General features: G+C 36.9%; 1 long non-coding RNA gene across 1 annotated transcript; it reads right to left on the bottom strand.

The window, feature by feature from the left end:
- Positions 1-4,215: 4,215 nt before the first annotated feature.
- LOC119874682 lies at positions 4,216-27,518 on the bottom strand. Its single transcript, XR_005371667.1, has 4 exons — positions 27,330-27,518; positions 22,161-22,259; positions 11,751-11,943; positions 4,216-4,483 (listed from the first exon to the last, which is right to left on the bottom strand). It is a non-coding gene; the product is annotated as an uncharacterized LOC119874682 (long non-coding RNA).
- Between the last annotated feature and the right edge of the window lie 219 nt (positions 27,519-27,737).

A 27,737-nucleotide genomic window follows, 5' to 3' on the forward strand; every position in this document is an offset into this window, starting at 1 on the left:
GGATCAAGCTCATTTCAAATTGTACTTTTTTTTTTTTTTTTTTGGAGTAGTTGGGTCTTACAAATATTCACAGACCCTTTTATATAAAGTAGATATACAGGGCAGCTTGGGTGGCTCAGTGGTTTAGCACCGCCTTTGGCCCAGGGCGTGATCCTAGAGTCCCGGGGTTGAGTCCCCTGTCAGGCTCCCTGCATGGGGCCTGCTTCTCCCTCTGTCTCTGTCTCTGTTTCTGTCTTTCTCTCTGTCACTCATGAATAAATAAATAAAACCTTTAATAAATAAATAGATAAATAAATAAATAAATAAATAAATAAATAAATAAATAAAGTAGATATACAGTTGACAGAAAATAAAGTTACATGGTCAATGTTAATATATATCTTAATTCAACCAGTTCTGAGGACATTTCAAAATATATATTCTCAGATGTAAGGTAAACACCAAATGCTATCTGGCTACCAAGGTCTGCCTGGAAGGAGAGAATGGCATAAGGATCTCCACACAGGCCTCACAGGGCATTCTGTGGTTGCTCTGTACACATCACTGATTGATGTAGTCTCTGATTTTAACACTCCTAATCACCAGTTATTAACAAACTGCGGACATGCATATTTTTGCCTCCATTGGTCCTGCCCTAAAAACGATGGTAACCATAATACCGTCATTTTTACTCAATTTAGTATTATTATATACAGATTATAGATTAATGATTCAGACTGCACTCTAATGGTTGTGCTATTTTTCTACAGCAACAGAGTACATTCAAACATTTGTGTGATATTTTTCCCAAATTAGTAATTATTTTCCTTTTCTTTACCTTCATCTAACCAGAGGCATAGGACTTTTTCAACAATATATTCAATTTTAGCATCTCCTCTTTTGTGTGAACTACCCGCATCTCAAAAGATAGCTACTTAAAGACTGCTAATTTACATAATGAGCCTACCATTTCTCGTCTATTCTCCAACTCCTTTAATGGTTCAGGTTCTCTTCAGCCAGGAGGCACTGAGGCAGATGATGTGGCCAATTCTTCCATCTGTAAATTCATGTTGTGCATGTTTCTACACTGACACTGAAGGTCTTGACACAGTGACAGACGGTTTCCACATCACTAAAGATTTCATGCAGCGTCCTACACTGGTTTCCATCCCTTGCGGGAAATGTCATGTCATTTCTATTAGTGAAATGGGCAACCCCTTGCTGACATTTCAGCAAACACCCAAGACACTTAAAGTTAATCATGGTCTCTTAACTAAAAGTCAGAATTCCATCTTCTCTCTAATCTATGAACCCGAATGAGCATCTTCAAACACATGATTTCAAAGGACAGTATTTCTTATCTACACTGTTAAATTAACTGCAAAATATATATATTGGCATTTTTGGAAAAATGGTGTTATAATCATGGCCATTTTAAGTGTTCTATGGGAAGTCAAAATTAACTGATTATACATATATAAGCGTTTTCTATACATTTACATGTATATTGTGTCTCTATGTACAGGCACATAGAGAATCACATTCATCCGAGTCACTGATCCCTCTCCTGTGGTATCTTCCTAACTGACTTCTGTTCACACATCTTGCCCTGTCTCATCCCCACTCCTTTTCCTCCCCATTCTCCTTACGATAGGCAGATTCTTCTTTTAAAAGTATAGATCAGCAAAGAAATAAAAAATAAATTAAAAAAATAAAAGTGTAGAACAGATTATGTCAATCCTGGGCTTAACCCCCTTTGATGGCTCCCCTGTGCCATGAGGACTAAGCCTTACCTGTTGACACCCTTCTCTAGCTGCTTTGCCACTCCCGCTTCATCTCCTGGGACTTTCCCACCCCATAGCTGGACAACACCGGCCAGGTTTGGACAGTCCCTGATTGTCTTTTTTTCTCAGGCATTAAACACAGGCTAGTCCCCATCCTCAGGCCATTTCCATCCTCACCACAGAGACCTTTTGCCCCCAAAACTCCCCATCAACCTCACTTTCTTTAGGGAGTGCTTCCCTGGAGCCCTAGGCTATGTTAGAACCCTCTATACACTGCCTCGTATTTCTCCAACAAAACGCCCATCACACCTGCTGCATGCAGGAACCCTGTGGACAGCATTTATCCACCATTTAGCACCAGGTCTGAGCACAGTAAGTACTTTGCAAGGATTTACAGTTGCAGAAAGGTTGAAAAAGGAAATGATGGAGAAATATTTAGGAGGCCTAATACAAATAAGTAGGATTCAATGAATGGATATAAAAGGGGAAAACTTTTACTTGTATAAAATTATGCCAGGCAAAGGGTTTATGAATTATATTAATTTATAACATGTATATGTGTGTATATTACAGTACTATAATACTTTATAACTTGTCTATTCTATTTCTAAGCTTTTTATGCTGTAGAAACTTTGCTTTTATGTAAAATATTTTTATTTTTATTAAGACTTTCACTAGAGTCTATTTCAATGTTTTCATGAGTTCTCTATTATGGTGACCTATTGAGGTCCCTAGACCTCAATCTAGGGAAAAAAAAAAAAAAAAAACTATTGGAGAAGGTTAGAAATAAAGTCAGAAATACAGACTGCTAGGAGCCGTCTACCTGGATATTGATGAATCACATGTTGCAGTTCTAAGTTACAAACCTCAAGCCACTAATTCAACTCAAGAAATAATGTCATTTTATTTTTCTTTAGTTGAAGATGACCCCCTTAGGGGGCTGAATGATTTTTTTTTTTTTCAGACCACGACATACTGCCACTGTAGAGACCGACCTTAGTCCTTGCTGGACCACAGTGGTATCTGTAGAGATGTATAGAATTTGTATGGATTGGGGGCACCTGTGAGGCTCAGTTCGTTAAGTATCTGCCTTTGGCTCAGGTCATGATCTCAGAATCCTGAGATTGAGCCCTGCATGCGGCTTCCTGCTCAGAGGAGAGTCTGTTTCTCCCTCTCCCTCTGCCCCCTGCTGCTTATATTCCCCAACCCCCTGTCAAATAAACACATAAAATCTTTTAAAATCTTAAACGATTTAAGATTTATTCATGAGATAGAGAGAGAGACAGAGACACAGGCAGAGGGAGAAGCAGGCTCCCTGCAGGGAGCCCCATGTGGGACTCAATCCCGGGGCCTGGGATCATGACCTGAGCCAAAGGCAGATGCTCAATCACTGAGCCACTCAGGTGTCTCAATAAAATCTTTTTTTAAAAAAGAAATTGTATGGACTTGAGTGTCTATCTGTGGGATCATAGAGATTATTGTCTTTCACTCTCAACCTTGTGTCCTTTTTAGGTGCTCTGTGTTTCAGGCAATTCTGGGCTACTTTGGGAGTAACAAGAAAATCTCAGCTGCATTTCCAAGACATTAAAGCAAATACTGTAAGGTTGTTCCTGGTCCCTCTGCCTCAAAATGGATGCAAACCCCTCCTAGCCTATGCTCTTCAGCCTTTCCTGGCAGTGTGGGATCTTCTCACTTCTCAAGACTAACCCAAAACTGGGTCAAGAAGTTAGTTACCTCTCCTCTCAAATTCCCCGGTATCAAATTTCCCCTCAAATCCTACAAATGAGACCCACTAGAATAACCCTGTTTTGAATTCTGTCTCATTCTCCTCTTTCCCACCTCAACTTTGTCCAGAAATATTTTCTGATGAGATAAAAGGGAAATATCTAATGTAATATCCCTTCCTTATTTTTCTGCTTATACCTGAACCTTTTGAAACTCAGAAATCCAAAATCCTGATTGCATTATTTTTTATTCTGCTATAGAAAACCTCCCAGAAACTAACAGATGCTCACGTGCTTCAGCCCAAATGGGAGAGGTGCCAAAATAGCCAAAAATATCAGAGAAACCCATTAGAGAGTAACTCCAGATAGTATCCCAACTACATGTCGATAGCAAAACCCTGTACTGTAGCTCTTTTACTTTGCTGTTGGAATATCCCATCCTCCAGCAGCACAGCTTCTAGTACTCTAAGTCAAACTGATTTACAGATACAAATACAAGTTCCATTCAGTTCAGTTCACAGGAATCAAACAGCCTAATAGTCCATACCTGCCCCCTTGGTAATGCAGTCCATTAAACTCCAACTGTCTTGCCTCCAATATGTTTTCTGAAACAAGGAAACCATTCATTTAGATTGTCTTTGAGAAGTTTTCCAGTATTTGAGTGATTTCAGAGAAATTTTATAGGAAAACTTTAAGACTAAATATTACACTGTTATTAGAACCACAGATTTTTTTTTTTTTTTTTTTTTATAGAATACTTGAATTGGGTTTCTGGTTGAGCAGAGTTCAACAGAAAATGTCACTTGCCTTTTGACTTGGGTGAATATTTCATGAATCTGGTTCTTCTTAACTATAACAAGACACTGCTAAATTTCTCCAGGTTGTACAGATTTTTTCTAATAAATAAGAGAGTGGACTTGTAAGCCTTGTATGAAACACCTTTCTTAAATTATGGGCAACTGCATATGAAGTGATGTCAGGCTTCCTCTGAAGACACTGCAAGAATATAGTACAATTCTCTAATTATGAGAACATAGGTTTAACAGTATATGGTTAATTAGAAAATTAGTTCAAAGAATCAAGTTCCCTGTATTACAATGTCATGTTTATGTAATATTTTGCATTTTACCCAACATGCTCATATATCTCATTTTAATTTTTGGCTTATGTATGGTACGATGTCAAAAACTCTAATTTTTCTATGAAACTAAAAAACAATTCATGCCCACAGAAAATAAGCAGCAAACAAAATCATATAAACAGAATAGGGATCACCTACTAAACAGAAGTCATCACTGATAAGATTTTTGTTATTTTTTCCTTTTTGTCATTTTATTGTTCAGTTATTGTATTCTATACAAATATCCATGTATTTAATATTTATAATACAAAAGGCAACTAAAATTGTTCATTATGTGTGGTTAATAATCTATCAGAATTTAATTACATTCCTTTTATTAAACATTTTGGTTACTTCCTATATTTTGCTAGTTTGTAAAACATGTATACATAAATATCCTTTGCCACAAATCCTAGTCTGCATCTTGATTTATTCTCTTACATTATAAATCCAGAAGTAGAGTTACTGTGCCTTACATTATGAATCACCCCTAAGAATGTGACACAATGCATATAATTAAACCCTTTTCTGGGGAGTCATGAAGACAGAGGGTCTTGAATAGCTGTCCCTCCCACCTCACCTCACTGCAGGTTGTCAAGACAGATAAAGACTCTTGATCCTAAGAGCTAGTCATGAATGCAGATATGATTTCCTCCCTTCACACTAATTATTTAATGTAGTATTTTTCATTTTTGCCATTTCTTTGGCTAAATTGCTGCAACTTTTTGAATCTCATTTAAACATGTAGAACAAATAATCCTAAAATTTGTATGGAACCATAGAAGATTTAAAATTGCTAAAGCGCTCTTGAGAAGGAAGAACAAAGTTGGAGGCCTCACAGTTCCTGATACTGGACTATACTACAAAGCTATAATCATCAAAAGAGTGTGGTATTGGTGTGAAAACAGGCATAGATAAATGGGACACAATAGAAAGCCCAGAAATAAACCCACACATATACAAATTATGACAAAGGAGGCAAGAACATACAATGGGAAAAAGATAATCCCTTCAATAAATGATGTTGGGAAAACCAAACAGCCACATGCCAAAGACACAAACTGAAGAAATTTCTTACACCATACACAAAAATTAGCCTAAAATGGATTAAAAACTTGAATCTAAGTCCTGAAATCTTAGAAGAAAATATATGCAGTAAACTCTTTAAAGTAAGCCTTACTAGTTATTTTTTTTTTTTTTAGATCTGACACCAAAGTAAAGGCAAGAAAAGCAAAAACAAAATGGGACGACATAAACTAAAATACTTTTGTACACTAAAGGAAACCATCAACAAAAGGCAGCCTACCAAATGGAAGACTATATTCGCATATCATAGTTAATATCCAAAATACATAACCCATACAGCTCAACAACAAAAAGGACAATCCAATTCAGAAATGGGCAGAGGATGTGAGTAGACATTTTCCCCAAAGACTACACACTATTGGTCAACAGGTACATCAAAAGATGCTCAACATCACTAATCAGGAAATGCAAATCAAAACCACAATGAGCTATCAACGACACATCTGTTAGAATTTCTATCATCAAAAAGACAAGAAATAACAAGTGTTGGTGAGGATGTGGAAAAACATCCATCTGCTGTTGAGAACGTAAACTGGTACAGTCATTATGGAAAATAATAAGGAGGTTCCTCAAAAACTTAAGGATATAATTAGCATATGATCCAGCAATCCCACTTCTGGGCGTTTATCTGACAAAAATGGAAACACTAAATCAAAAAGATATCTACTATGTTCACTGCAGCATTTTTTTTATAATAACCAAGATAAGGAAGCATAAAGTGGTCATTGATGAATGAATAGATAAAGGAATTATGGTGCTTTTACACAATCAATATTATTCAGCCATAAAAAAGGAAATCCTGCCATTTGTGACAACAAGGACAGATCTTGAGGATATCATGCTTGAGGATATCTGAGGTAAAGTCCAACAGAGAGAGACAAAGACTGACTGATCTCACTTATATGTGGAATCAAGAAAGAGAAGAAAGACAGAAAGACAGAAAGACAGGAAGAAGAAGAAGAAGAAGAAGAAGAAGAAGAAGAAGAAGAAGAAGAAGAAGAAGAGAAGAAGAAAAAGGAGGAAGGAAGGAGGAAGGAAGTAGGAAGGAAGGAAGGAAGGAAACAAAGAAAGAACGAGAGAAAGAACGCCCCCCGCTATAATCCCTCCCTCCTCCCCCGCCTCCTTCTCCTCCTTCTTTCCTTCCTTCCTCCTTCATTCCTCCCTCGTCTCCCTACGAACCCACTCCTACCTCCAGCACAAAGAAGAAAGAAGAAAGAAAACAAACCAAGGACTCAAAGATACAGAAAACAGGTTAGTGGTTGTCAGAGGCAGGGGCAGGAGGTTGGGCTGATGGTATAAGTGATTAAAATATACAAGCTTCCAGTTTTAAGATCAATCCTGGGGATATAAAGCCAAACATTACTATAGTTAGTAATACTGAATTGTACAATGAAAGTTGCTTATCACAAGATCTTAAAAGTTCTCATCACAAGAAAAAAAATGTCACTGTGTTGGTGATGGATTTGAAATAAATTTATTGTGATCATTTTGCAATATATACACATATCAAATCAATACACAATACATCTGACACTAAGATGTAAGTTAGACCTCAATAAAAATAACTTTATAGATATTGGAGAGAAAAATGTAGCTTTTGTTTGCATAGTATGAAAATGGATTCAACATTACTTATATGAACTAAAACTATGGGTCTTAGAAATTGTATTTGAATGCATTAAACAGAAATTTTCAAATATAGCGGATTTAGAATGAAAGTTCTTGGTCACATTAAAAAAAAAAAATTGAAGATATGCAATCCAGTCCAAAATGGCAGTTCATTGCCATCAACAACCCAACTTTCTTCTTTTTCTGTTATTCTAGTACCTGGCTTTCTCAAGATTTGTCCCTGATCTAAGGTGGATACAGAACTCCAGCTGCACATCTGTGTTCCAGACAGCTGAAAGGAAGGAGAGAATAAAGCAAAAGGGCCACAACTTCTGACTGAGCCAGCTCCCTTGATAAATCTTCTCAGAACACTACCTTGAAAGAGATCCTAAATAAGCTTCACACTTACCTCATTGGTCAGAACCTAGCTCTATGTTCATACCAACTGCAAGGCAGACTGAAAAATATCATACTTTGGTTGGCTTTATTTATAGCAAAATAATCACATCAACTATCAAATCTATTATTAAAAAAGAAAAGAGGGCACCTGGGTGGCTCAGTCAGTGAAGCATCTGCCCTCTGCTTAGATCATGATCCCAGGGTCCTGCCCCTCATCGGGCTCCCTGCTCAGTGGGGAGCCTGCTTCTCCCTCTCCCCACCCTACCCTTACTAGTGGTCATGCTCTCTCTCTCAAATAAATAAAATATTTATTTATTTTAAGATTTTATTTATCCATGAGAGACACAGAGAGAGAGAGGCGGAGACACAAGCAGAGGGAGAAGCAGGCTTCCTGCAGGGAGCCCGACGTGGGATTCAGTCCCGGGACTCTAGGATCACACCCTGGGCCAAAGGTGGGTGCTAAACCGCTGAGCCTCCCAGGGATCCCAAATAAAATCTTTTAAAAAGCGGGTGGGCATACTGAACAATCAATACTGGCAATCTGACAAATTTTCTTCATTTTTGATTAATCAGTCAAAAAAGGTACACTATAGGGTTTCATTAAAATGGTCTCTTTAGCAGATTCCTCCTATATATGAAGTAGATTTTCTATGTCCCTTCTATTTTTTTTAACTTTTGTTTTCAAATTACAAAGTGAACATTTTCTCACTCTATCTTGCGATTCTCTTTATTATAAATTCTCAGATTCATGACCACTCTATCTTCACTGAGATTGACTCCAAGCACCGTAAAATAAAGCACTCTTAGGCATGTAATACCTTTCCCTTGTATTCAAATTTTTTTGAAACTACTATCAATCTGGCTTTACTTTTATTTCTTAATAAATTGTTGCCTAATCTCTAATTTTTATAAGTAATTCTGCTTCCAAGGTGTCTGGACTGCGTTTGTAACTGAAGTTGAACATCTAGCTTTCAGGACAATAATTTGAAGTATTAACATTTCTTCTCAGAAGAGTAGTTGGTTTTTTGGTCCCTTGTTTTATGCTTATGGTGTTTTATGCCCTCTCACTTTGCTCATCCTTTGTTTTATATGTTGCACTCACAATTAATTGTGCTTGGTTTGTGTTGATCACTTCCAGTTATTTTGAGGTATGTATCATGCCTTTAATTTTATGAGAATGCTTTACAAAAGTGTAAATTTAGCATGCATTGTTTTATCCAAATATTTATCATTTTTACTTTTAAAATGAAAAATGGGCACATCTTAGATCTCTGCTCAATTATTTCATTTAAGATGTGTTTTAAATAATAAGGCTGTATTTATGTTTAAAAGTAATTATTTTGATAATTAAATTTTCTATTATCTTATTTCTTTAGTTAGAAACTGGTGTATTTTCTGATATTCTCCAGTTACAAGAATTTTTTTATGCTGCTTTCACACATGCATAATAGTTTAGTTATGGAAAATTCTTGCTGCATTCTCTTTTTCCCTGTAAAATATCTAAATATTGTTTTTGTGAGATTTTAAGTTACCAAAAAGGTAAGCAAGTCTAACATTTATTTCTCTAAAAATTTTTCTAATACACTGAATACACCTATGTTAAATTTTACCTCAGATTTCTCTACTTGAAGATTAGAGTTTGCCTGATTATGCTGTACATGTATCCATTCAGAAAGACTTAATTTTCAGTATCAATACTACAGTCCTTTTTCTTCTACTACAGCATTTCTCATTTCCTTACACTGCCTATACAACAGGCAACTAAGCAGACATTTAATTATGTCACAGAAATGTCACTGGTCAACACAAAAAAGTTATTATGTGTTTTTGTTTTAAAACAGCCTTCTTAAAAAAAAACAGCCTTAAGATTTTATTATTTATGAGAGAGAGAAAGAAAGAGAAAGAGAGAGAACGCATGTAGAGGGTGGCGCAGAGGGAGAGAGACAAGCAGATTCTGTACTGAACTTGGGGCATGAGGCATGGAGTCTGACTCGGGGCTCAACCTCACAGCCCTGAGATCATGACTGAAGACGAAACCAAGAGTCTGATCCTTAACCAACTGAGCCATCCAGATGCCCCCAGTCATACTTGTTTGCATGCCCTTTTCATTATCATCAGTGGTGTTCTTTGTCATCGTGTCATAGATCTCAAAGCCCAGTCCACTACGTCGATGGGCATTGGAGGGGCATGGTGGTACGTAACATCATGTGGTATGCTGACCCCACAGGTCAAGTGCTTTATGTTGTAGAGCTAAAAGCAGCCCTTTGTGGATCATACATTTAACAACTGTGACTTTATATATTTTCTCAGGTCAAAGTAGCAGATATCAGCCAAAAGCCACAGTGACCAAGACTGAATTTTCTTCCCACATTGTTTCCAGGATAATGGCCGTTTCGTTTCAAGAGAAAGGGAGTGTGAACCAGTGAACATCACCAGTTCAGTTTTCCAATTCATCCTCATTAACTGTCACTCTTCTGAAAGGTGATAGAACACAGAGGTTTAAAGTACTGACCCAGGAATCAGGATGCATGATTGAAGTAGACCTTGTCAACTTGTCTCAACTTTGTAGAAAGAACAAAGAGAAAAGCTAATTCATTGAGTTACTGTGCAAACAGAAAGTTGAGCTATACATTAAAACAGTAGTGCCTGCCACATAGAAAACCCACAGAAGTAACCTGACCTTACTATTTAGTAAACTGCCACGCCCTCCACACCCCCTGCAAAAATCAATCCAATTATTCATTCAGTATACACATCCTGGGTCACAGTTTTCAGTTGACTTTCCTATGTATCTGTTCAGAGTTAGGAGAGACTTTCCAGATGTGCTCACCAGGCAAGTCTCTAAACCAGAATTCAGAGGAGGTCTTTGGTTATGGTAATGATGTCTGTCGACTATTCTTTTATTTACATTTCATTAAGAAAAGGAAACCCTTCTCATGTGTTTCTTTTCCTAATGTGATTTGCAAAGCAGTCATCATTTTACTCCTTTGGCTAGAGTATAAGCAACCTGATGGCAGACACTATGAACATTTTATGAAGATTTAGTGTTATTTGCGACATAGCCTGGCACCTCAATGTTTCAATGAGTAAAGCATTAGAATAACGAGTGATTCAAAGAAGAATCCACTTTACTAAATGCTCTACTTCCCCACCTCTTTACCTAAAAGACTTAATCTGAAACTGAGGAAACACAGATTAAAGGGAAACTGAATGCACTTGAATAAACTTGCTTAACTTTGGTAGAATCTAAAAGTAAAAATAGCAAACATATGGATTTCGTTTCTCTTAAAATACACAAGGATTAAAATTAAAAGGAATAAAGTGCTTGGCAAACATGTTTTTTAATTCAACAGATGGATGGTTTTTCTACTTTTGCTGATAAAAGAAATTAACATAATGAAAATGTGCATTTTGCCTTAATTTTTGCATTTTCTTGCACTTCGGTGAGAGAACTTCCAGTCCCTTCTGGCCTCTTCAGGTGTTTCAACAATAAAGATTTTATTTTAATGTTTTTTTTTTTTTCTTGGCAAACAAGGCAATAGATAGAACATATCCAAGAATGTATTTTATTAGATTATAGAGATTTGCTAACTTAAACAGGTTAATGATCATGACATTATAGCATTGGCATTTCAACTTACATGCCTGTAAGCCACCAACAAATTATTGATCTATGCATAGATCATATTTCAACACCTACTTAAATATCTTTTATGGAAATAATAATTATATTTACTATAGGCATTGTGTTAAAACGACAAAATTATTCTGAATTTTCATCATCTGCTCTAAGAATATTATTCCTGATGGTTCTATAGTTTTTGTGTATAAAGTAATTAGAATTCTATGAAAATATAGGATTTTGAATGAAAATGTCTGTGAATGTTTTCAAATTTTTCAAATATCTTCTAGGGTGTATTTTTCAGCTTGGCTTTTAGAGTCTATTTCAGGATAATCATGTTTTGCTTTCTAGATTCCCTTTGTCTGCCATCAGAATAGGCATACTTCTTCACATAGAACCTAAATATATACAATTCTTAACTATCATACCTCAGTAGAGCTGGAAAAGTAAAACAGACTTCCCTTAAAAAGTCTGAATGACTCCATTTTCAAGATATGTTGAATTAATCTAGTAGTTATTGAACACTGGATTATGTGTGCTCAACTATGAGATATGGTCCACATGTATTCATGATATAAAGCCATCTTCATTATTCCTTTCAATCTTACATGTTCAGATTCCCTAAAAATTAAAGATAGGTGTTAATAGATAATATTTATACATATGAAATTGGCAAGGATTTAAACAAAATCATTATAGTTAACATTAACAAGGATAGATAAAACAGAAATAACCATTGGTGGTGGGAATTTGCTACAGTGCAATCTATGTTGGAAATCAATTTAGCAATACTTATTAGTAGTTTAAGACATTTGAGAATTTAGTCAGTAATTTGGGTAAGGATACATTTAGCATTGGTGATAGTATAAAATGCCTGGAATTATTTAAATGTCCCAAATATTGCAATGGCTACATTATACTACAGTTTTATGACAGCATTATAAAGTAATGTTTTGTGCATAAGAAGAGCTTTAACTATTTATATTTTTGAACTATTAATCCTGCTAAAAGTTTACACTAACTATAATTAGATGTAAAGGGAAAGACTTATATACAAAGGCATTATACTATTAGGCGAAGTTTCTAAAGGTTATTTTTTAGATAAATGTATGTGGACCTCCTAAGCAGTATAGAACCTAGTAATTAAAATCTTACTTTTCAAAATACTTAACACTAGAAGAAAATAGGGTTTGCAAAAATAATGAAAAATGACAGAAATTCAAGGAGCAAATAGCATCTGCACTATTATTCAAATGTTGCATATAAGATGTATAAGTACATAACTGCTCACAAGAAAGAAATACAAATAAAAATACTGAATATACATACAAGAAGCCAAAGAGATTTGTTTATGGTCTGACTACCCTTTTTTCTCATTATGTACAGTTTTCAAATTTTTAACAATGAGTGTTAATCATATTATAAAACAGTATTATGGCATAAAAAGCATTTGGAGTAATCATTAAGAGCACTATGCACATTCATATATTTGATAAAAATTATATGAAATATATTTTGTCAAATATATTGGATGGAAATCATTACTAGAAAATCTGTTTCCTTCATTGTTTTTACATTTAATAACTGGGATTCTTCTGTAAGAAATGTTTGTCCTTTTTCCTATTTATTCAATTATCATCATCAATATGCGCTCATGGGTTTTAATCTTATTTGAGGGGTTATAATTTGTTACTGTCACAATTTATTTGACATTTCCTTTCAACATGATGATTATTTGTTTTGCTTTTAGCACTTACTTACTTTCTAGTACTGTAAGATGCTCTAGGTTCACTTTTGTGTATTTCCTGCTCCAATCCAAAAATTGGCTATTCTCAAAGGAGCACAGTTCCTTTCATTGTAGAATGGCACCCGGAAACCAAGATCTTGGTTTCTTATCATTATTAAAGCACCATTGTTTCTTGGAACACCACAGTTATACAAGCAAGGTACATGGACAAATGCTAAAATGTGGTCAAATATTTAATAAATATACCCCAAAAATATTGTGATAATTATAACATATATCCACAAGTCTTTGATATCCCTTGCCTCAAACAGTGGAGTTTAACCACCACCACCCTCCTGCATATGGCCTAGACTTAGCTACTTCCTTCTAGTGATTAGAGTACATAAAGGAAAAGATAGTCACTTTGCACTGGAATATCCTGGCAGACGCTTTCTTAACCAAATAGTCAAGGTTAACATGACCCAAAGTAAATCATATTAATATCATCCCAATAGGATGGGCTAAGAGTACATCAATTGTAGTCTTCCACAAAATCTGTAGCACCATGTTAATCACAAGAAATATCACACAAACCCAAATCAAGGGATGCTAGACAAAAGTAACCATCAACCTTCAAAAGGTGTTAAGGTCATGAAGGCAAGACAAGAGCAAGAAGCTCTCATAAATTAGAAGAGACTAAGAAGACATGAAGACTCAATGCAATATAATATCTTGAATTGGATCTTGGAACAGAAAAAAAGGCACTTATGGAAAAAAAATAGTGGTATCCAAGTAACATTAAATAGTTTCATTAAAAGTATCACACCAGGGGATCCCTGGGTGGCTCAGCGGTTCAACGCCTGCCTGTGGCCCAAGGTGTGAGCCTGGAGTCCCAGGATCGAGTCCCGTGTCGGGCTCCCGGCATGGAGCCTGCTTCTCCCTCTGCCTGTGTCTCTTCTGCCTCTCTCTCTCTCTCTCTCTCTCTCTCTATATATATATATATATATATATATATATATATATATATAAAATGAATAAATAAAATCTAAAAAAAAAGTATCACACAAGTGTTAGCTTTGTGGTTTTGATAAATGGACCATGGCTATAGAAGATGAAACCATGAAGGGTAAGCTATGTGAGGGGTATGTGGGAATTTTCTACTATCTTTATGATTCTTCTATAAATCAAACATTTGAAATCAAGTGTAAATTGCAAAGGGGGGACATGGTTCCATACTGTCTGAGTTTTGATTAACAAGGCCCCATGAAAAGCAAGAATTGTCTGTGTTTCCTTGTCTCATCCCTTATAGCAAAAATCTAGAACAAAGTAAATAATGAATAAATGGAACCTTCAGTCATTAGTAGTAATATTTTAGAGTAACAAAATATAACATTTAAAATCTAAGTTGAAGTTTTATTCTACTGAAAGTTGTAACTGGAAAGAGGAATTTGTATATAATATCATAGGCAGTATGAAAAGATTGAAAACTTGTTAACAGACTGACCATACTTTTGGGTACCCAAATGGGTAATCATATATACGCTGTTATCCAAAGGATAATTTATTTATCTTCAATTTATTTTTATGCAGCTCAACATGGAGCCAAAGAGACTAAATACTGCTTTATATGAAGAGGAGTCTTGCTATAATACTGAATCATCATCCATCCTGTATGTCTTTGGGACCAGAATCATGCCTTTATTTCTCTTTTATCCCTATGATGACTAGTTCAGTATTCTTTACATTGAAGGCTTTCAATAAGTCCTTGCTGACTGAATGCTTTTCACGATTTTTAGCCTCCTTCTGATTTATTGCACTCCACTGAGCCAACAATGAAGAATAGATGAAAAAAATGATGCAGCTTTACTGAGATCAATTAGTTGTTCAACTATATTTTAAAAGAGAATGTGCATCTGTCATAGAATGGGAGAAAGGAGAAAATATTTTTCATTTTAAGAGCCTGTGTCCATTTGACTGATTCTACTCCAATGCAAGAGGTTCAGAATGATTCTGACTTCAAATGTCAGGTCTCAAGTATTTCTGTGTAAAGCTATCAAGTGCAAGCATTTCTCCTGCCTCGAAGAATTATGGAACTTTATCAGTGCTTTTAAGAAGCATTCAGTAGTAGTGCTCTGACACATTGGTTCCATAAACCTGACTAAATATATACCACTTAAAATATTGAGACAATGTGAATGTTTCAAGTCTCACATAAACAAGAAAGTTCATCTAGTTGTGATTAAATAGGCGTAGAAAACAATTCCCATTGAAGAAAAATTAACACTCAATAGTTATTAATGTTTCACATTCTCTGTATCATTGTTAAAGTAAAGCCATGGATTATACAAAGCAACTAATTGAATTTGTCACAAAATTAGCTTCTAGCACTATGTTTAAAATAAAGCTGGAATAACTGGCATATGAGAAAGCTTTTATTAAATTCTTCATTAAGCCAACGGACTCTACTCGTTCTTCTAAGTTTCCTGCAGGTGAGACATTGAATTTTTTTCATGGCTATACAAAGTATTTAGCAATGGCTAATATATATCGACTCCGGAAAAGAAAATAGAAATTTTAAAAATTGATCTTGACACACCAAAAAACAAACAAACAAACAAACAAAAACAAAAAAAAAGATACACCAAAAATCAACAAGTGGCTCTGGCTCTGTATAATTAAGGCAAGCCTGAAAGTCAAAAATAAATGAATAGAACCCAAAACTTTGATACATAGGTACAAGAAGAGATTTTGTAGAAAACAAAATCTCATGATCTTAAAAGACATGATGTGGTTAAGCAGAGATATTTGGGAGCTAGTAATGTACAGAGAGGTACATTTTCTAAGAGGAAGCTAAAACATTAACACATCGGAATATTTCAATGAAATAGGTATACTTAAACTGGAAACATAAGGGATTTCATTCACATTAGAGACACCAGTGCAGGAAAATGGGCCATTCAGTTCTATTTCCCTAACAGTATTTGAATCTTAGAGGATCAGACGTCTATATGGTCCATATTTAGATCAGATATCCCACCTTATCCATTCTCCACCTCTACCTTACTACTCCACCTCCCAGGAAGAAAATCCTTTGGCATTTGGAAAATCCCAGTGTTTTAACTGTCTTGATATTCTAACTAAGGGATCTAGTCCAAATCTTTTTGCCATGAAGACAATGATGCCTATAAAAAGATGATTGTGCTTCATCCTTCTGTTTTATACTATATAAACAATGAGGAGGGACTGGATAAAGCTCAAATAATGCAATCTGGTTAGATATATTCTCTATATGAAAACCCAGGTAGCTTATGTATCTTCCATTCAGAAACCTCATAGTACTTGCATTCAAACATTCCTATGATTTCGTCAGTAATAAAAGCTTTATCGAGAACCTGCGTAACTCAGTAGTTGAGCATCTGCCTTTGGCTCAGGTCATGATCCTGGGGTCCTGGGATCAAGTCCACATCAGGCTCCCCGCAGGGAGCCTGCTTCTCCCTCTTCCTATATCTCTGCCTCTCTCTGTGTCTCTCATGAATAAATAATAAAATCTTTTAAAAATTTATCAAAGTATACATATTGAGCAATGGCATATACAGAACCTTTCTGAATTGACTCATCTGTATTTTTCTAACAACCATATATAGCACAAGAATATAGAAAAAAAATGAATGCCATTGAGTTTTGGTAGTATAGCCAGTCCACTAGTACTGTTGCACTATGCGCAGCATTCAGTGAAGTAATGACTATACAGAGGGCAGTAACTCCAGGGTAGCCAAGCAGCTTAGAAGGAGTTAACGTGAAGTCATGGTAGCAGCAACATGTGAGTGTCAATAATGACATGGGGCATTTTAATGGTGGAGCTTCAACTTAACAGATAAGGCAATATTCCCCTCAAGGGCTTGAGCTTTTGCAAGTAGCCATCCAATAAAAAGATAGCTTTCACATGTACTATCAAGCAATTGATAGCGACATGGAAGTCATTTTAAAGATACAACACCATAATAGCAATAATCATCTTTTAGAAATATACTGGGTAAAAGCTTTTGTGAACCCACAGAATTTAGCACATCAGTTGGTAAGTATGATGGCCTGATGGGTTTTATTGGTATGGATCCAAAACCTGGAACATATGATATATTTTGTGTGTGTGTGTGTACTGTGAATCAATCATTTTTTTCTTGAACTATATCAGACACTGAACCAGCCTAACTTCTACATAAACTGCTTAATTGGTTGATTCTCTGGGGGTCTCTAGGATATTCAATAAGTGAGCCTGTTCTGGTCTACTCAGGTTGTCATGTTTTCAATAGACACACACTGCTACCAAACCAAAGCATGGACTTTCAGGACAGAGCATCTACATTTTACCTCATGTCAAAAGCTCACCAGTTTTGGAACATGTATTAATGAGCAGTGCCCTGTGTGGTGGGTGGGAAAAGAAAAATGGTATAAGTGCTATAAAGTATGGTTTTTAAAAATCTTTCATTCCTCAAATTTCTGTCACAGCCATTGTTCACAAATACCATTTTTTTTTGTGTGATAGCTCTACAGGTAATAGGAAGATTCGTAGGGGGCATGCTTCCATCCCTGTTGGTTTAGCAAAAAAAAAAAAAAAAAGGAATTATGTTGAATGCATATTTCTATTAGCTATTCCAAAAAGGAATACAGGAGAAACACAGTAATGGAAAGTCATTATGAACTGAAGTTATAGATGTTTTAGTTGGTGAACTATTGTACTTGAAGAATATGTTATGAGCCACTTGACAAAAAAAGAGCAACTAGACTATAAAACTGACTGAGCAAATAAAGTATAAAAAAAGCCCAGAGTGAAGTAAGTAATGAAAGGCTTTTAGTACCAAGACATTGACTGGAGTCCATTAAGAAGTGGAAATGAGATTGGAGGCATATTTGTGGGGCTGGTAGTGTATAGTATTCCAACTCAGTGTGTAGTTCTACAGTCATGAAAAAACAAAGGCAGATGAAGATAATTAAAAAAAAAAAAAGATCAGCACTGCAGAAATACATAAGAATTAGTGATAATCTTTGCTGAAAATAAGGAACTTTTCAGCTGAAAGTTCTGCCACAAGTGTTTAGTATAGATTCAGATGTGGATTTATATGTACAATAAAAGTGCATATAAAATATGCTCATGATAAATAAGAAAGATCAATTTCTATACATAAATGAAAAGTGCACAGCTCAGTTATGGACAGTAGGTGCCTTGTAAAATGTCTATACGATCAGAAAAGAGAGTGAGAAGTGAAGAAATAAACAGTAAAGCTAAAAATAGTTTTAGAGATTAAAGTAACACAATTCAAAGGCAACATGACAAACAATGACAGTCATTTTAATTACCAAACAGCAAAAAGTAAGCAATAGCACTGACTTTCAAGGTTCTGTGTCTGTCTGGCAATGCATAAATCATCCCAAAGTCTGCTTTGATCCACTAAATGAGATCTACGTCAATAAATAAGGAATACTTCAATTGCTTCACTTTCAGTACAACATCTACACAATATAGAGCCAACTGCCAAGACAAGCGGTCACACCAAAAGGTGACTTGATATGGGAAGTTTTAACTCTGCATACCACAAAATCACATAACCTAAATATAGCAGAGATATTGGTATGAAAACACATCAAAACAAGTCCCACAGCCCATGCTTCCATCTACATTGTTGCTTCTAAGTCCATCCTATATTGAAAACAAAGATCTTTAATCATAATGTGAGTCTAATCAACTTGACTGCCCAATATACGGAAGTCCATTGACAGTTTTTGCATAAGCTCTCATTGGCAGTGCCATCTACACATGTGCCCTTGTGCAGGGTCTCTAAAGGATTCCTGGAAGACAGAGCCTGAAGGTAGCCAAGTTCATCAATTCTCCTAGTGGGACACTATAATCTCAAATACATTTGGAAAGAAGAGGTACACAACACTCTGTCCACTCCTAGGTAGAGTTTACTTTGTATACAGTTGTATACAAAGCGAGGGAGGGTGGCTGCAGGCCATCAACGTACATACTATTGAAGCCTTAGGTTACAGTCATGGAGTCCAAAAAAGCAGTGGTAAGAGACTTTACCAACAAAAAATTTGCAAGTAGTGTCTTTTGACTGCTATCCACAGGAGCTCACATTCACATGTGGAACTATCCTCTGTCAGAATAAGCCTGTACCAGTAACAATGACCAACTCTTCCAAGACTTGACGACATTGGACAGGGAAGAAAACCAATCACTTACAAAATGGTTGGTGAGCAATATACAATCTGCGAGGTGCACAAAACCTCCTCTCATCTTCTTAAGAGCCATCAAGGTGGATACTAGTCTATTTTATCAAGACAAGAAACCAGAGGGAACTTTTTTGCCTGGTGCCATATGCCAAGAAATGACCCAGTCCAAGTTAAATCCAGTACTACTCCTGGTCCTGTGTTCCTTATGGTATCCATGCTCACTCGACAAAAGGTTGATTCCCCACCTGAGCTTGTGATCAATCACTCGTATACCTCCAAACTTGAAAGCTGGAGACAACGTGCACAATTGCACAGTATTCTTGCAGGTAATAAGGAGAAACACGGCCTACAACCAAATATGGTAATAGTAATGTGGTTATGATTCTTCAACATCCCAGTTGAGTTTATAACCATCAATTGTAAAATTTTAAAAGGGTCACTTTCTAGAAGTTTCCAATCAAATGTGAAATCTACTGTATTCTGAATAGACAAGTCACTAGATCCATACAAAGTATCTTATCACCTGGGCTAAGTAGAATATTATTTTGGGATTTTCAGAATTTAATAGAAACCTCAAAGGAAGTTGGACAACTGTTAGCAAAAATACTTAATAAAGCACTACAGGTAAGATCAGCAAAGACCAGAAGGTATGCAGTGCAATATATTGCTTACAAATGAATGTAAGATATGAAACTGTAGACCTACAAGTTTCAGGAAGGCCAGACTTGACACCACAAAGGAGGTTGCATTATTACAAAAATATGTAATTTACAAGGAGATTCTGAGCATAGCTCTACACTTTGGTGATTTCAGTGCCTAGGCCAATAAAACTTACATGTTTTATGTTATATATAATTTCAAGAAAAGGTAATCATCATAACTTCAAGAGGAATGGCATATAATTTCATGTGAGAAACTGAATTATCAAACCAGAAGGCTTAGTTTGGAAGTAAAAATTAGCATACTAAAAATGATAAGTAAAATTACTATGGGTCTTTAATTAAAGGCAACAGCAAGATGGCAGGGGGGTGGGGGGGTGGGGGGGCAAACAAGGTCAAGTGTCTCCAACACCATCCTTAGAGCTTTAGAGCTAATTTGTGAAAATACCCCTGAGCTCTGCACCTAGAGTTGTCCAAATTCAATGACAATACAAAATTACATGAAAAATATAGAGAATAGATTCCTTGCAATCAAAAAGGTTTGAGATAGTAAGTTATTTATATAGTTTAATAAGCAGACATATTAAGTAATAGGATTTAGAAAAATATTTTTATGGAAAATATACCGTTGATATGATAACAGTATATAGCAGAACAGCTTGAAAATAAGTATTGAAAATTCTGTTTATCAGAAATGTGAAAAATATTATTTTTACTGAAGAGATGGTACTATGAACAATTAGAAATAGGATTTTTTGTCTTTTGTTTTTGTTCTCCCACTTGTGGTGGTAGTGATGAATTTTCCTAGAACCCCTGGGAAGTTACTCTCCTAGAAGATTCTAAGACCCCTCATAAAGGCAGACCTTCATCATGGAACAAAGCAAAATGACTTGTAATCTTGATTGCTTTAGATCTGAAAATACACCTAGTAAACTAGCTCTTCAGTTCAGAATCTTCATTTTGAGATCCAGAACTTAGCTTAATAGCTGATTTCCTCAGGCAAAAATGATTAATTACCCAATTAAAAGTGATTTCACAAATCTTATTTTGTCTGTCTCTAAAATTAAACATGGACATTATGTATACATTTCTGCAGACAACTAAGCGCCTGGATAATTGCTAGTTGTCAGATACAGTTTTATTCTGTGAAAGTTTGTCTTTGAAATGCATACTGTTCCTTTCTCTATCTCCAGTAACTCCCTGAGTCTCCATCTACAAAGATTCGAGATATACAATCCTTCTCCATTTAGGATGACTGGGGCCTTCTACAATAGAAATACCTGCCCCATAGGCTTGATGGAGCTCAAAATTTTATGACTATTAATCTGTCCCTGTGGTTCAAGTAGGAGATATTTGTCTAACTTCAGATCAAGGGGGAAAATACAGAACCTGAACACATTGAGTGCCTAGAAGTAGTTAAAGGAAAACATCTGGGCTGGAATCACTAGATTTGAAGGACCCACCTTATTTTGCAGGTAAAGTCCCTATGAAGGCAAATAAATCACTCAGTGTCACACAACTAATATAAGATAGAGATGCATTTATGGGTACATGCACACTCAGACACGTACCATGACTTCTACTTTTAGGCCATAGCTCATTCTGTTATTACAATTAGGAACTGGAAATGCCAATGACCTGCTGGCCATTGTGTTACTAATATCAATTACAACCTCCAAATCATTTCCACTGTGTTATATGTAAGAAAAATACCAGTGAGGGGGCAGTATCATCACCAAAATGTTGATACGTTTCCATGAATCCCAACTGAAGACACTGCAATGGAGCTGGGCTTTCTGATGTAAGCAAGGATGTAAACCCTTCCCCAGTGAGAACTGCAGCCCTTTACCAGGGTACCTATACTCTGGAATAAGGGATAAACCTTTCAAAAGGTTGCACAATGCAATGTCTGGGTTGACAGCAACACTAGATGGGGTGGGCAGAAAATTCTAGGACATCCAAGACTCCTATCTTGTATAATTCCCTGTCCATGAGTGTGGATAGGGCTGGAAATATGAATTTTACCCTCATAGTTGGATATTATATGACAAGTTGAAAAAACTCTTAGATATAATTAGGTTTTCCAAATCAATTAATCATTGGGGTAATTATCCAGTGAGCCTGTCCTAATCAGGTAAGTCCTCAAGGGGTAGGCTTTTCCTGGAAAAAAAAAAATGATTTGAAAGAAATTAAATTCAACTAGCTTTGAAGGAATAAATTACCATTTCGTGAGACGGCCCTCAGAAGAAGCCATACAGCAAAAACCAGAGGGTCCTCCAGGAGCCGAGAGTGATCTCCAGCGAGCAGCAAGAACATGGCATCTGTAGATAAGGTTGGAAGACATCACCCCCTGCCTTAGATGAGAGCACAACCCAACCAATTCTTTGATTTCAGCTTTGTGAAACTCTGAGCAGAGGAAATAGTCATGCCTTGCCTGGATTTCTAACCTGGAGTGTGATAAGAGTATGTTTTTTTTTTTAAGCCACTAAGTTCACAAAAGTTTGGTATACAGTAGTAGAAAACCACTATATTATAGGACCTCTACTTCCAAAAAAAACCCTAATAGTGGTCTCCTGGGTAGAGTGGGGTCTGATGGAAGCCAGATAAATGGAATAAAACCCAGGTCTGTCTTGCTCTAGGTCCAATGAGTCCAAATGAACCACATGTCCCCAAATGATTGATTAGGATGTACATATGGCACTTGTCTTATATCCCAGTTAATACAGTGACCCTGGATTAACAGTCACCATGGCATGAAGGACCCAGTAGAAGCCCTGGAATCTGCCACTCTTCTTTGCTGCCTGATTGGTAATTCAGGAGCAATGCTACATGCCAGGTAGATATAAAGAGCTAAGCAACCACCTCACACTTAAATCATACAAGTACTGTGATTACCAATATATACCTTTTGAATTCACTTTTACTTTCTCTTCATCAACCAGATAGGCAGTAGATGATAACAAGGGACTAGGAGACACTTAATCAAGTGGAAATCCTTATCACAACTGCTATGCTTCCAAGTATATGGTAACTGGACCGGGGTATAGTGGCAAGTGCTTTAGAAGGTAGAAATAAAGACCCAAAGATATTCACAGCCCTTTTATATTGGTGAATTTCTGAAGGATTCAGTGATCCAGGACATTCCAGGGCAGGGCCTCCAACATAAAAAGATAAGGGGTTCAAGGTGTACTAACTTACTATACAAGTTCCAGAGCTTGATGGGCCCTTTAAGATTTTAAAGGCAACATAACCACTCTTGCAAATACTATGGACTAAAAGGCTCTTGGTTTCAAGGAGCAAGATACATGGTCAGGTCCAGGCTACGCTGCAAAGTCCCTACCATTAAAGCTGCATGAATGAGGAAGTCAATGCTACTGTATCTACTCTAAATAATAGCTAAGGATGCACTGAGAAGTGCCTGGCGAGCCCGCATAGGAGAGTCACAGTACAGATCTTACAGTTTCTGGAACAAGACCATGCGATTTGCAGCAGAAAAATGTACCTTTGGTGAACAGTTCCCAATATGCCACTGGCCCCCAATAATTAGCGAGCATCTGACCATGGAACGTCAGTGACTATAAAGACAGAGCTGCCCATCCTGAGGTGAATATCCTCAGATCTTCAAGTTGTAAGATCAGTTCACACAAATCCTCCGTGTCATGAAAATGGTATGTCGGTGATCAGGCCTGAGTGGATTCCAAGCTTCTCAAATAAGTTTCGCGTATAGGATTCAGAGAGCCTCCATGCCTCCAAGCTCTTGGACCCACACCTCTTTCTCAAGCTATGGCATTAAAGAGGTTCCCTGTCCCAGCACCATAAAGGGGAGAAAAGACCCGGGCCTGATTCACAGGTGGGCAGCTTACTGTGTGTGCTGGAAGCACATGTTGCTTAGTAGTGTTGCTACTCCAGACCCACTTAGAGCTGCATTAAAGATAACTGAGGCGACATCCTCCAGGCAATGGGGTTTCATGCTGCACTGCTGTATTCTCTAAGCTGTCTTTGTAAAGAGGGTAAACTAGACCAAGGTAAGGTTATACATGAAATCCTAGGCAGGGGCAAAGGTCTCAGCTATTTGGTCATGGCTGTTTGGTCCTGGTTCTTAATATATCAAGATTAATATGGTAAACAAGGAGACTGGGGCAATAAATATATGAATGGGCATTTGAGATTAACTATAAAATGAGAGAATATTTGTATCTCGGGTCAACGTCCACCAGAAAGGACCTCCTTCCACAGCAACCTCTTGTTGACAAGATCATTTGTCTGACACTTTCAGTCAGCCCCTGTCTCCAGCCACCCAGTACTTGTGCAAAGGTCTGGGACAGAGACCAGGTCTGCGCACAACGAAGCAGGGTCCTTCTCACCAAGGATACACTGCCTATGCTCACTCCAAACCTGTCACTGGCACAGATTGTACTGGTGGTAGTGCTTGACTTATCATGAGTAGTCAGGATTGTTCCTACCTACTGCGGCAAGGAGTCTGAAACCTGGTGAAGCACGGGGCATCTCTTGGTACTTCCATGTCTGTTGACACAAGTGAATGGGAGATCAGAGCGTTCAGGCCTGGACAGGAGATCAAGTGCTCCAGAGGTGAAATTCTGTTCCTCAACTACTATTAGCAAGCTGACCTGCTGGTCAAGAGTGAGGGACAACTCATGGTAAAGGGAGACCGGTATTAATTATAGCCCTTGAACTGGATGCAACAATGGGGACTCAAATTTGCTCCACTTACTAGCTGCAAGAAGTCTCTTAAAGATTTTGTTTATTAGAGAGAGAGCACAGTATTTTGTTTATTAGAGGTCCTTCTGGGGGTAGGACCAGAGGGAGCAGCAGATTCCCCACTGAGCAAGGAGTCCAACTTGGGGCTCAATCCTAGGACCGGGGATCATGATCTGAGCTAAAGGCAGACACTTAACCAAATGAGTCATCCTGGCGCCACTAGATTTTTTTGAGAAACTGGTTGACTATCGCCATGCAGAGCTGGTGACCAAAATGATGGGTCTGAGCAGCCCAAAGGGCAGACACAATACAGAATAGAAGACACTTTTGTTGCTCCTCATTGCCTTGTCCCAGCTGGAATTTCAGAGATGCCAGATTAGGCAATTTCATGCAAGCTGACCTTCAGACTGACAGCATTCCACCCCAATTGCCTTTCCACATCCCTTTAGACTTCTGTCATAAAGTTCTCTTCTGAGCCCAAGGCTCTGAGCCGCAGGCCCTGAACAAGTGCATTACAGAAGTTAAGGGTGGCCCCAGCCCCATGTCAACCCTCAGCCAATGAAGGATGGGAGCTGGTGCATAAGGCTGAGCCTACAGACAAATCTGGGAAGCCCTCTTTCTCTCAGATGTCCCTGCAGAATTCAATCCCAGTGCCTGTCCATTCGTCCATCCGTCCACCTTGCTCGACTTCCTCACTCCTACTTGTTGAAGCCTCAAGCATGCTGCCCCAATCTCAGACTCACTTTCAGAGATGCAACCGAGACACCTACATTTCATGTAAACTTCCTAGAGATCAAGAATGATTCATACATACTTACTTATAACGCTGGTATTAGTGAACCAGTACTGGATAAGTGTGTACTATGTATGTACATTAGCATATGTAAATAAGATTATTCCTGTATGAGCTGGGGTTTAATTAACAGATTAAGTTTTATACTGAAATACATCTGTCCATTAAAAGTCTTAAAGTATACAATTATCCATCTGCTGAGCTGACATTTTTCAGCCTGACATTTAATATTGTCACAAACAGGCAAACAGTTCTACTGAGCCTTGCCTGGTGTTTCAAGGAAGTGTCTCCAGGCAGAAACTTTTTAATTAAAGTTTGATTTAATGAAAATTATGATTCACAAAAACAACTGCTTCAAGCAATATCAAATATCCAGACTGGAAATAAATCCGCAAAGTTGTAATCTGAGAGCTTTCAATCACCTCTAAATTTGTGTAACAGCCAAGCACAAGAGTCAGACCCTCTGCCACTATCAATTTTGTCGTGTTTACGGCCTTATATCATTTGTAAACAAGCAATTTTCCTTTTTGGAAGGGAGGGGTGCTTTTCGTTCTTCCCATATTGTTTTCAATTTTAGATTCCCCACACTGACTGGCACACAGTAATAATAAAGGGAACCCTAGCCAACTTTTTGTGAGCTCATGGTATTACGTTAGTTGATATTTCACACCCATGTTCCCATATGTAATTTTCATGGCATCTCTATGAAATAAAGTTATCATCCCTCTTTCTAAAGGGAGAAATCCTCAGACAGGGATATAAAATAAATTTATCCAATAGTGTACCCAGTGGTAACAAGGATAAACCACCTAGCGTTCTGACCTCTTCATTCCTAAAAACTAGACAATTGTGGCTGAAAAATATTAAGATATTTTAGGGAGGTGATTCTTCAAAACTCAAGATTTTAAAAAGTGTAGTTAGTTGTATCTATCCAACCTTTTGCTCTCCTTTATTTTTCCTTGCCAAACTAGTTTATAATAACCTTCATGATTAATATTGGCAGGAGTTTTTCTTCTAATTTATAAAAACAATCTCCCCATTATACTATCCTGATGTACCATTGCGTACCTTTATACCTCAAATATTCTTTAAGAATAGGCTTCATTTTCACTCTAAATCAAGAAACTTATTAAATATATAGGTCAAAACACCAATCCTCGTGACACCACTCAATAAAATTCCCTACACTGACACCATATTTTAACTGCCAACTCACATTCCATCAAATCTATCCATTTTTAAGACCATAAATATTATAGTGGTTTTTAACCAAGTTCTTTTCATAAAAATTATGGTCTTTTGACTGTAATTAAGTAATAGACTATAGATATTTTCTAAATGTTTAGAGAAATATGCCAGGAGGAATTTAGGTTCTCCTGAAACTTTAAAAAACAATCAAAAAAATAATTCGTGGAGTTTAAAAATTACTTGAAGAATTAAGGAATGGTTTATGAGGAAATGTCTTAGAAGACGGATACGCTGATAACTGAAGAGAGATAAAAGTAACAATACAGCTGAAAGCTATAAACACTATTAAGAAGTGAATGATTTGTTGTCCTTGGCTCTCCTGCTGTACCTGGGAATAGTGCAATACTGTGAAGTGCCAAAAACATTGCCTCCTACTTCTGAGGTTTTATAACCTGCTGACCTGGAAATGCAACTCCCTGATAAAAGGAGTTGGACAACCTTGCAATTGATATAATAGGTACCAACTTTTTACAAATACACTTAATTTTATTAAGCTTTTTGAGATTCTCTATAAATCACTCTTACTATTGACTGCAGTTTAGACAAAACTAGTTCAGTTAGAATGCTTCACATGTCAGGGAGTAGGTTAGCTTATATCACTGCTAATTTTAATGTGAGACAACACTTTTACCTGATTCCCAGGGGTAGGCCTTCAGTGCAGCCAAGTCAATTCTTCCCCTATAGTCAGTAGGGCCCAGAGAGGGAGATGGAAGTGTGGGTCCATGAACAATGACCAAAACATGCTGGAGAAAATACCATAGCACCCAACCTAGTATCAACATCAAACACCTGGAAGTTCAGCTTCATCTGTCAAACACATGAAAACTCAACAAGGACAAAACAAACAGAATGAGAGTTACAGTAAATTGTTTTTGTTTTCCTTCAACAGTAACTAACCAAAAAAAAAAAAAAAAAAAGTTTACATTTGCAAAGGAATCCAATGATTCAAAAGAGAAAAATTGAAACACTATATACAAGTTAATGAAATGAAAGAGAACGCAGACGTATTTAAACACCCAATGCCTTAAAGAGATTTGAT

Source organism: Canis lupus, chromosome 16, assembly GCF_011100685.1.
Source record: "Canis lupus familiaris isolate Mischka breed German Shepherd chromosome 16, alternate assembly UU_Cfam_GSD_1.0, whole genome shotgun sequence".
Lineage (NCBI taxonomy): Eukaryota > Metazoa > Chordata > Mammalia > Carnivora > Canidae > Canis > Canis lupus.